At 46.7% G+C, this 12,279-nt stretch overlaps 1 protein-coding gene across 2 annotated transcripts in view; it reads right to left on the reverse strand.

Annotated features, from left to right (window-relative positions):
* Positions 1-12,279, reverse strand: part of LMCD1 (LIM and cysteine rich domains 1) — a 36,203-nt gene that overhangs the window by 23,559 nt on the left and 365 nt on the right. Inside the window, exon 2 of one of the 2 annotated variants that reach the window (XM_040592405.1) lies at positions 5,230-5,300. The exons of the other annotated variant lie outside the window; for it this stretch is intronic. The gene's annotated coding sequence lies outside the window, so the exon portion shown is untranslated. The remainder of the gene's footprint in view (positions 1-5,229; positions 5,301-12,279) is intronic. 2 annotated transcript variants of the gene reach the window in all.

Here is a 12,279-nt window from a genome sequence, read left to right on the forward strand (position 1 = left end):
CTAGACACTGGTAAGTTCACTCAGTGGTTGGAAAATAAGAGAACCTATAATGACAAATGACAAGGAAAAAACCCAAACATGGCTCCATCTTGGTTTCAGGTTTGACGACTCCTTTGGAAAGGAGCACTCAGCTTTCAAGGCAGGACTGGTGAGATGGACCCCTTGTTAGATATTATGAGCAAGTCAGAGTCCAGCTCCACCAGCCTTCTCCATTTGCAGCTCTGTTGAGACTCCAGAAGTTTCGGTTTTTATGTACCATCATTCTCCGACCAGCCCAGCACACCTTGGCCAATGCCCCTTCGCCAAAGGGCATACTGGAACCTAGTTTGACAACTGAATTTGGTGCAAGGGGACTGTCCTCAGTGGCACATGGAGGAAACTGTTTCCACATCCACATGACTTGAAAATCCTTCTGATTAGAAGTAGCTTCTTTCCACCCTCCTCACAACCTGTTCAGTGCCAGAGATTTAGTACATCCAAGAGAGGAGACTTCAGACTAAACTTAGGTGTTTCCCAGTGAGGGCTCCTCTAGAAACAACCAGGCTAATGCTACAGGAAAATGGCCCAAGCTTCTAGACTGCAGATGGGCTGGACTTAGATCTGCCAGTGCTCAACAGGCATACCAACTATCATAAGGCCCTCAAATGCCTCCTCCCTTCTAGAGTTGCACTTACACAAATACCTTCCTCTTGGGTATAACTGGCTATATACGGACACAGAGCCCCATGAGACATCATTGTTTTGTGGTCCCCCCACATGCAGCCTGAAGCTGTAGCAGTAAAGAGGCCACTGTCAAAAGCATCAGTAGCAGTATGGCTGCAGAGATCCTCCCACAGATGGTGATGAGCGGGCTGATGTACCATACAGTAAGGAGAAAAAAAAAAAGTGCCTTGGGATGTATTTAACATCTCTGCTTTGTAGAGCCACAGAAGTACAGGGTGGCTCCAGCACACTGCTCCTGGGATTCTCATTTCATGAGACCCAATTGTTTTATGAAGTAGTGAGTAGAAGAAATTTAATGTTAATATAAAATTTTCACAGAGCTTAGAAAAAGGTTAGTTGGGGAAAGCTAACATCCTAACATCCTCCACTAATAGCTGCTTTTGCAGAGAGGTTGTTTTATCTCTGGTCACTGCAAATAAGGAAGTCCCACCGAACATCTGTAGCACACAGATTAACCCAGAGTGCCACAAGAACCCATAGCAATTTTCTGCTTTCCTTTAAGGACTTCAATGAGTTTGATATGAGAGGATATTAAGGAAGTAACAGCAGACCAGTATCTAATGCAGCTGAGCATGTGCCTCTGGGGCGGTTTCACCACCTGGCCCGCCCCAGCCAGAGGCGCCCACCTTTGCTGGAGAACTTACTACTGACACTGCATAAAAGAAATGCAGACAGAAGCCTGACACTTGATTTTTGGTTATGCTTAGTTTTCTTCCTTTTCTTTTACTATTAGGCTGCTCCTTATACCATCTTTCCTTAACTACGCACAAGGTACAGAGTAAAGACAGATGATAAATTAGTTTTGACCTCCAGCAGAAGCATGCTATGTGTCATGAGACCACAGCACAGACCAGGGACTTTAAGTGACAAACAAGGTGGACACAGGGAAGTGGAGCCAGCTCCAGCTGCTAAATCAGTCCCTGTAACAAAAGGATGATAACTGAATAAGGAGATCCTTATCTTATGAGGTATCTTATGAGACCTACTCCCTTGGAAGACCTTTAGTTCTCTTTTCTCCTGCATTTCAACAGGGACCTTGCTCTAATCACAGAAAGTTCCTAATAGTCCTGCTGATGGGAAACAGACACCCTGAAGAGCCAAGGCATCTCCTAGCAGGACAGTTTCACCACTGGCAGTATATACACCGTGTACCACAAGAAAACACAGGGCAGCTTCAGCCAGAAGACATGCCTTTGGTCTGCCACAGCACTGGCCACCATGCCAGGGAATGGATCTGTAGGGCATGAGCATGGCTGGCAGATTACTCTAGAGTTGCATCCTCAGAAGACCTCGTGCCTGAAATAAGGTTGCATTTTGGTAAGTTTGGCCGATGTGGCTGTTAATCAAGGAGTGTTGAAGACTCGAAGCTTCCAGGAACATATATGCTCCTGCAGGAGTCCGCTTCGCAGACGGATCGGACATGAGGCAGGGCTTGGCCCGCTCCAGCTCACTGTGCTCGATGCCAGAGATCACGCGTACCACCAGAGCAGGCTGAAGAGTAACCCCATGGGAGCGTTATTCCTCCCTGACATGGCTGCACAGGTCACCTGCTGCTCTCCAGCCTCTGAAAGGGCTTTTGGGACCAGCTGTCCCAGCCACAGCTCCAGAAAGGCCTGGCAAAGCAAGGCCTTCCTGCTTCTGCAGAGGTTTCTGGATCCTGAAAGCACTTATTGCACAACACCTTATTTGGAGACTAAAAACAGCGATGGAGACACGTAACTACCTCAAGTATGTTTTTTCCTCCTTTTTAGGGAGGAAAGAAGAAAAGCTGGTTTACAAAAAGTTACAAGTTCACAACAGCCCTTCAGAGCTGAGGTCCTCATTTCACCTCTCCTCACAGTCAGAGTGCTCCCCAGCACCCACAGCAGGTTCAATAACAAGCCCTTCTGTGCAGCCTCTGGAAGACCCCCACGGAGTCTCGGCATTTGATACTCTACCCCAATAAATCATAGCCAGGGCAGAAGAGAGCTTAAGTGAAGCTAAGGGACCACACGAACACTCTGGGTGGTGTTCATCCAGCTGCAACAATTTTTGGAGATTAACAACTCTAACTTTAAGAAAGTCCCTGAAAAATAAAGAGCGGAAAGTCATACAATATTCACATGGGTGGGACCAGTTTGCTCAGCACAAACGTTGAGGAGTTTAGGGATACGGATGGATAGCAATTAATTTGTTGTCATTATTTGACTGTAACAGAGCTAAGCTTGCACAATAATAGGGAGTCAACTCAAACTTCCTTCAGGATTTCCAGTAACTGGAGGGTGTAAGCATTTACATCTAACAGAAGAGGTATCTGTATCACAGCATGGGGAATGCTGCAAGCTCTGGAAAGAGAACACCACCATCAGTTAAAGCTAAGCAATATTCACATGGGCTGCAGGAGAAAAGTCAGCCAAGCCCAACAGCAAAATATTAATACATCCATGGGGTTCTGTTTTAGATAAAAGCAGAATAAAGCCTGACTCCATCCACATGAAAAGCCTCTTTGGTTGTATTTTCTTTCCTATTCTGGCTCCGGCTGGGCAGATTTACCATAATTGTCTTACTATACACAACCATGTGTTGCACCCAACTGTCCCTTCTCAGCATATGTGGAGCTGCCTCTCCTCCAGAAAGGGCGAGCTACCTAGCAGCCTTTTGACCAAAGCTAGGGGCTTCTGAACTCCCTCCACAAAGTACCAGTGGCATGTAACATCAGCTGCTGGCCAGAAAAAACTTCTCTGGCATGTGCAGGGACATGGTGGCACAACTGTCCCCAGCAAGAAGAGCCGGCAAGCCTGCCTGCTGCTAGATGATGTGGGGCTGGTCATCCAAAGCAGCACCCAGTCCCATAGAAACCCTGGGCTGAACTGGGGCACTGCCCTGGCCGTGCCCAAAGCCTCCTTCAGAGCACCTCACTTGGGCAGCAAGGCCAAATACTTGGCTCTGTGACCTCTACAAATCCATGGGGCACCAGCAGCAGGGACACAGCCTGGGGCACGCACATCATTAAACTGCCCTCAGTTTAAGGCAAGGCAGGACACTTGTGCTAGTAATGAACAGAGCCCCTGCTGCTGTCCCCAAATCTTCTATACCTAGAACGAAGCTAGTTCTGAGCCCATACTGCTCTGTATGCTATTGGGAATCTTAAATAAGGTATCAATGTATATATAGTAAAGGCAGCACCCAGACAACGCTCACTTTGAACTAACCAGAAACCTATGTCAAACAGTCTCACGCCTACTTTAATTTCCTAATTCAGGAGGAAAAGCAGATGCACCAAACAATTTTCTCAGTTATCTGGTCAAGTTACCAACATGTTTTTCGTTTCAGTGGCTCCTATGCTGCCAAAAGGTTCACATCAGTCCAACAAATCTGAACTCACAAGTGCTTGGTTCAATGAGGCCCTTTTATTTTAATCATTTGGCTAGCTCTTGTATACACATTTGAGTGCAAGAGCAGTTAGCACTAACACGGATATCAGTGTATCACTACCTGCATTTCCGCATGCCAATGCTGAAGGCTAAGCTACCCACTAAAGCTCTCTATTCACAATGTGCAGTAGAAATGCATGTAAAAAAAAATCCAACCACATTTTTGCTGTAACTTAAATGCTTGTCCAGAATTTCAGATAAACACAAAAGACACCAAAAACTTTGCCTAAATTTCCCAGTAGTAAAAGCTGTATATATCTGAAAAAAGACACAGCTTTGTTTAGCAATTTAAACAATTACTCTGGATCCTGAAATACTCACTCAAGGTCCCTTTACCATGTAGAAGAATCCAAATGAATCCTCTCCTGGGTGGCAGTGATGCCATCCCACTTAACTCATCTTAAATTAACATTAAAACAACAATTGAGATGCTGAAGGAGCCCAACAATCAGCCCTGGGTGGGATGAAATGCCCATGTCCCAGCTGGAGGGCACAAGGGTCAGCCTGAGTCACCTCAGGGTTTGTTTTGGCTCATCCTCTCTTTTGGAAGAGATGCTCCCCAAGTCTCAAATGCAAGAGCCCTGTCTGGTTTCACCCTTCTGCCATTCATTAGGGAAGATGCTTGCTGCTTCTGCTTATCAAGTTGTATCACAAGATATATCATCTCTTATGATGACATCAGTTTGACACATTAGCTCTGCTCTGCGCCCAGCCTGTGCAAGTGTCCCTCACCCCAAACATACATGGCCTGGGAGTTTGCATGCAAAGCCAGAGCATTCAGACCAGCTAAAAGTATGCTAAATATTAGCTCCAGAGGTGCTCCTGGAGACGTGGATTCTTCTTTTCACTTGGTCTGTGTAAGCACTAAGGACACTGACACACCAGAGCAGAAGAGCCACAGCAGCATAACTGCCACTTCTGAAACACATCAACCCTCCCTCCTGCTGATGACCAAACATCCTCCTTAGCTATACCTGTCGTCCAGTGAGGTCCAGTTTCCGGTATGCTCAGGAGTCAACTCCCAGTACTGGCACAGAAGAAAACTGTTCAAAACATACCTTGGACCAGCTGAATGCCAGAGAGGAGGGCTTACCTCTAGAGGGAAACTCAGGGCTGTGCTGGACAAACTCTCCTGGATTTTAGAAGGGGGCTCCTTGACAGCGTCTGCAAGTGGAATAAATTTGTGCAAGGGCAAACAACTACCCTTAGAAATGCATTAATCAATATACACACTTGCTACTATAATTTTGACTGAGAACAGCAAAGGTTTGTTTTGATTTATTTTCTTCTCATTTTCATAGACAGAAAACATCTATTGTAATAGTGACCTGAAAGCAATTTGTTTCCCTGCCAAATTCTGAGCAAGCACAGTTACCCAAATTACCACACACACAGGAAAAAAAAAAAAATAATCACTTACAGTAGACTGACTTTCTAATTCTCTCTACAGGATTTAAGTCACCAGTGAATGAGTTGCTATCATCTGGAATATTGGAAGCACTTATTGATATTAAACTTTGCAGAGTAAGAAGTTTGTTGCCTTTTATTTTACCAACATAAAGACCAGGAAAAGGCACCAGTATCTGAGAAAACTTTCAATGGAGCTGCCAGATCTCAACCTACAGGATGACAGAGATACAACAAACCAGAGCCTCTGCAAATATCTTGCTCTTCCAAGAGCACATAGTTGGCAGCATTCCTTTCTCCACTAACAATGTGTGAATTAATGATAAGAGAAGGGCAAACTTTGAAAAATAAGATTAATAGATTTTTCCACAAGCAAGACAGTGCTTTAGACACTGGGTCTTAATTATAAAACCAAAGCAAACTGTGAGTAGGTGTATGGAATAGGGAGCACCCACCCAATTTTAATTAAACAGCAGTGGTGCCGAGTTCCAGACTGCTCAGGTAAGTGTCTCACTGTAATCACCAGTTACCTTCGCTGAGCCAGCTTTGTCACTCCCACCTCTGGCACAAGGAGAAGGTACTGAGTGACCATCAGGAATGGGGGTCCCTTGGTACACTGACACATTGCACTTCAGAAGCTGCTTCCAAATTTCTATACAACGCAACTGATTTAGTCCTCCTAAATATCTTCTCAGCTCTACTATTCATGATTTACAGCTGAGGAGATCAAGACACAAGAAAGCTGAAGATGTGCCCAAGAGCGCAAAGGCATTTAACAGCAGAGCAGACAAGGGCTGAGGCATGCCAGGGACACCATCCCTTTCCTTCAACACATCCTTCCCACACTGCAGCTTCACTGTATTAGCTCCAAGGTTTCCATAGGATCTGGCCACCATCACAAACTCCTCGAAAACCCAGAACGCCCATCCATGGTTGGGCATGGAGCGTTTAAGAGAAAACATACAGTGAATCAGCAGCCCTGACAGCTTTGGACAAGTTGTCACACCAGCCTCTGGGGCTGTAGGCCTGTGTTCCCATCCTAAATGTCCACGACAGGTACATTAAGCTAGGAGAAATACTGCTCAGTTGTTATATCCTGATGCTCTGGATTAAGACATGTGGCTGGCAGGAGCTGGCTGGCTGTCCTCCTGTAGACTCCCTGTTGTAGCTGGCACCCGCAGATGCTCTTTGGAAGTCCAAGCAGACTTGGCAGCACGTGTGATGGGAACACTGGGGATTTTTTTTTTTTTTTGCCTGAAGCTTCATAATCTTCACAAAAGCTACCCTCTTACATAGAGGGGAAAATGGCTTGAAGTGGATTTGAGTGACACATTCCCAGGTGTTCAGAAAGAGCAAATGAAGTTCAAGTTAATTTTGTAGCTAGTGATGCCCTGAACCTTAACACGGAAGCTGAAGGGCTGTGCCACCTCAAATACTGGTAGTGCACGGGTAACCAGCCACAATGCTTTTGGGTAAATTTGCTTTCCTCTGTTCCTTGGGTAAGATAACAGTAGATTTTTCATCCTATGATAAGCTCCTTCCTAATGAAACACCATCTGGCATAATTTACAAAAGACTATGTAAAAGCTAATTCTGACAGAATTTAGCCCATTTTCTTGGCAGGTAAGGCAATGAACCCCCAGCATTTAAAGCTTCTAGACACATACAGCTGCGCTAGAAATTAATGAGATTTGCACAGCAGTTTGTATACAACAGCCACCCAGCTGCTTTAGTGCCTCTCTTAACCAAGGCTTTAACATTGCAGGCACAAGCAAAAGTTATTTTCCTAGAAGCATGTATTTTTGCATGTCAAAGATACAGCAAACAGCATCCACAATTAAGTAGTAGCACAAAAAACCTTTCTATTTTCTGTATTTTCTACTACTCACCCACCCTCCTCCATTTCCCTATTATTTTTATTTACACCATCTGACCTTCAAGTGAGCCAGCCAGCTCACACTCCTGCTCACTAGTGCCTGGTTTAATTCACTGGGATCACCCACCCGCCAGGGACAAGGAAGAGCAGGCCCTCCTTGCCCTTGCCTCTCTGAGCAACTGAGAACAGTTGTTCCTGAGCAGGTTTGAGATACTGCACCTAGCAAGCTAAACATTAACAATTTATGATGCCATATCTGTCAGCAGTTAAGTCAAAGCTGCTATTCACTGCAGTTGCTATCAACTGCTTTTAACACATTTTGCATTTGACTCATGAAAGCATGGACACAGACAAAACCAGCATACCCAGCAAGAGGAAAGAGTTCCCCATTGCAGAGGGAAAGAACTGCTCTGGAGCAGTTCAGAGTTGTCAGTAACTGGATGAAGAGTTTGGAGTAGGTGAGCTGGTAAGAGCATGAGGAATCCGGCTGGTAACCAGCATTAGGAAGCGTTTACTCCTCCAAAAATTGCAAATAGCCTCCCTGAAATCTTCCCCTTTCTCTGAGCCCCATCTTTAAACGGGGCAATAGTTGCAAGCTAGGACATCTGAATACCTCTTTTCCTGAATGGCTGAAATACAATATTTCCTTTTTGAGAGAAAAAAAAAAAAAAGAAAAATCCTCAGCCTAAACAAATACTCCAGACACTGCCTCCCTGCAGGAGGAGAGGGATTTTGTAACTTGTAAATTGTATTTTATGGGACTCTATTTAGCTCTGAGTCCAAGTCCCAAAATCAGCTCTTTAACCCATGTGCTGCTTTATGATTTCATACCTATAAATACTTGTTCAGAGCTAAGTAGGTTTCTCCATCAAGATCAACATGTGTTTCCCCATGACAGCTGCAGCAGTGCTTCCTCCCTTGGGCTCCAACACAAGGATGCTCTTCTTGGAGCAGGGGTTTCAGACCCACAAGTATAAACCAGCTTTCTAAGAAGGGCACACGGGGTGATCCAGCCACCTCCCCAGACCACCAGCCACATATAACCTGTCACCGACACAAGGACCAAACCCCTTGTCCATCAAAAGGAGGCTTTACAGAGAAGGCACCAACTTTTCATAGCAAAACTCTGAGCTTCTGCTAGTGGAGACCATAACCAGAAATGGTGAATGTGGAAGAAGTCTGCAAGGGTTAAATAACTTTCAGTGGTCTAATTGTTAAAAATGCTGAGATTTTAAAATATTAAAATATTAAAAACAGCAGAGATGCCACTGCTTGTAGGCTAACCAACAGTGTTTACAAACATGAGCACTAGCACCTTTTAAATGACCAATGCAATGGCTTTGCAGGCATGTTGACTGCCATTACAGCCCTTGCCGTCTTCATCACTGCATGGCCAAATTGTTTAGAAGTATTTTTGGACAGAATAGAGATTTCACAGATGTGTCCTGCAGGAGACTATTTCTGGGCATAACCCCGTTATTTAGGAGCTGAGTGTCTCTCCACACAAAGCCAGCCATCTGCCCAAGCACTTGCCATGCCGAGGGGAACACAGCTAGGGGCTCAGCTAAGTATCCTGGTCACCTCAGTCAGGGGATACAGTTTACAAGAAAGCTGAGCCTCCAATGTACTCCTCAAGTTTTTTAAAAAGCTCTAGATTTTTGGGCTTTACAATAAGTTCCCAATCCTTAATAGCATTCCCATGCATGTCCACAGATATATATGGGGGAATCTTCAAAAGTGTCCAGACACTTTCCTGATGGAAAAGGGAGGCTTCTGCCTCTGAGCCACCCAGACCCCTGCATACACTGATTTATCACAGCAGCAATGCTTTTTTTCCTGTCCTACAGTCTACTTTGGATGTTTGTAAAAACACATTTTAAAGAACTGAAGAACGAAGAAGTTAAAGAACCAAAATTTGTATTAACTCAGTAAGCTTTACCTTGGCTTTGAACGGTGCTTTTAGCTTAGTGGGTTATTTTCTTCTCCTGACAAAAATGGACTGAATTTAGTGAGAACAGTACACAAATCCTGCTGCCTGCACAGTCCAGCTGAACCAGCTCCAGTAACGCACAAAATGCCAGCCATCACGCTTTATCTTTGTTTCGAGTTTTAACTCTCCATTTAGAATTTAATCTAAACAACTCATTTGCCAAAGAGAATGCTGTCCCACTCATGCTGTTTTAATTTCCTCAGAAAGAATCCCATAATACGCTAGGCAAGACATCAAGAATAATTAAAACCAACAGTGATTGAAAATCAAATTTTCAGGGCCTTGCAACAAGCCCTAATGAGTTCCAGACTTGCCTTCCCCAACTTGCTCAAACTGGTTGTGCGACACTGCCAAGCCAAATTAAAATTTGACAGTATTCCACCCCATGCCCAGAAAAAGTGGCCTTCTTATGATTCAGGAAATTAAACAGCCGTCTACTGCAAAGATGCCCATTTGTCTTTGGACATATATTATTCAGACAGTGATCCAGGGTCTGTATTTTTTTTATTTCTTGTTTTTATTATGTCATTCCATATCCCTTTTGAAGTACAAGCTAGCTGGAACTTTTTTATACTACCAAGCCCAGTTCAGGTGACAGGCAGCTTGCCAGAATCATGGGGACACAAGGCATCACCCCTCCCTCACCCCACACAGGGGTGCTATGCTCTGCACTGCCTGCCCATGAGAAGATCTCACAGCAGAACTACACCCTGCCACTGCAGACTCTCTGTGCCATTCCCTTCACAGATTTAAATGAAATTAAAAATGACATCTTGTCTTTTGCCTTTCCAAGAGGAGCTACACATTTAGCTACACATTTTGGAAAGGCCTGGATGGTTTCTGCATTTGCAAGTCTTTCAGGGTGCACTGTAAGCCCTCTGATGTACCGCTGTGCAGCCTCGCTGCTCCATCCCCCGTGCATGATGTTTGAGAAGCTCCTGAGAGATGGGTCTAGAGCAAACACTGCTTTGCCAGGGCATATTTCTGCTCCACAGCACAGATTTGCTCAGCCCTCCTCGGTGTCCATGTCTAGCCCTGCTTCTCTGCTTCCTCCCACAGGGACCCCCAGGCTGGGGCCCTGCTCCACTCAGGCCCCACACGCCCTGCCAGCAGTGCTCTGGACATGGCAGGAATTGAGCTGCTGTCTGATAAAAACAGATTGACCACAGCTGCAGTTGGCTATGGAAAAGGATCACTTTGCACTCTTGTGGGATCAATCTCCATTCAGTGCCTGGCAAGAGCTTCCCAAGGGCCTCCAGCTGGCACCCAAAGGTGCTCCCCCCACAGAACCTATGGCAACCAGGACACTACGGACAAGCCCAAGGGTTCCCAGCAACAGGGACACACCGGCAGAGGACACATCGCTCCAAGTCTCCAGGGATGACACACCAGAGGAGACCTTCCTGGCAGGTCCTTGCCAAGCCATTGCCACCCCCCACATGCCTGCAGGGACAGGGTCACCCCACAGGACCCTGTCCTTGCCAGCAAGCACCGACAGGGTCAGCAGGGACAGGAAAGATGGAGGGAGGAAAGGAAGAAGAAATCCCACCATCCCACCTCAAAGCATCAGGTATTTCAGGCAGGACACACTGACAGCAGGAGCATCATGACACAGGGAGTGCATGGCACAGCCCCTACCACCCACACCACAACACAGCAAGCCCTGCTGCCAAGCACCAACATGTCCCTGGGACAGCCTGCAAGGAGCATCCAGTCTTCGACAAAACCCAGCAGTTTTCTTTGGGATCCAGCACTGGCACAGTCCAAACCTAACGAGACAGAGGGAGCTACCGCCTCAACAGCAGATGGGCTGAACTCCTTATCCTGACATTCAGGGAGGCATCCCCAAGCACAGCATGGGCAAGAAACTTCTCACTCAACAAGAGTGCCTGCCATTCCCCACCAGGAAGGTCTGGGAGTGCCCCTGTGCCATGGTAGACCCATGGAGGCCAGTCGTGGGGCACAGCACTCGGCACTGCCTGGTCAGGGCCATCTGGCATGGAGAGATGGGATTACAACAATGTTGAAACCCAGTAGTGCTGGTGTTAGGTGTTTAACTCATCTCCTAATTATGCAGCGACAAAGGTAGAACACATAAGGTCATAAGAGCAGCTGCTCCCTGACAACCCATTCCACGTGTTTTATTTAGCAGTTAAAATCCCTCCTATTCAGCTTAACGCCATGCCAAGAGGGCCCTTCAGTTATTCTGGTTCTTTCGCTCATGAGAAGACACTGTGGCAGAGCCCCAGGACCTCCTGGGGAAAGCAAGCCTCCCTCCAACAGCCTGAGCACGAGGCGCAAACACCTTCCAGAGGGTCTAAATGGAGACAAGCAACTCCCTCCAAGGCCACAAGCTCAGGGCAGTGATGGCCCGAGTCTCACAGAAGTGACCTTAGACAACAACCGTTGGTTTTCCAGCAAAAGCTTTGCTGAAGTGGATTTCTGGTCTAGAAATATGAACAAACCCAGATACATCGCAGGACACTGCGATGCTGCAGCCGGGCAGACCCCATCTGCGGCCACACAGCCACAACACACAGCTAGGCTTGCTCCGCTAAGGGGTAGGAAAAATATAAGTACTTCGGAGATCACTTTTGCCTGCTCTTAACCCCGAGCACTTAACAATTCGCTTAACAGTCACGTTCTGTGACATTGCTTCCCTGTGACTTGCCTTTGCTCCACATCTGCTGCCACAGCTGCTCGCCCCCAGCCGGCAGAGGGCCGGTGGCGGGGCGCCCTGCGCCGGGGACTCCGCGGGTCCGGTGGGGCCGCGCAGGAGGCAGGCGCGGAGCGGGGCGCTGCCGCGGGGCTGTAGGGGCGCGCACCGCCCGGAGCCGGCGGCCCCCCAGGTGTATCTGAACAAGCAGAAT

This window comes from Falco naumanni, chromosome 4 (assembly GCF_017639655.2).
Source record: "Falco naumanni isolate bFalNau1 chromosome 4, bFalNau1.pat, whole genome shotgun sequence".
Classification (NCBI taxonomy): domain Eukaryota; kingdom Metazoa; phylum Chordata; class Aves; order Falconiformes; family Falconidae; genus Falco; species Falco naumanni.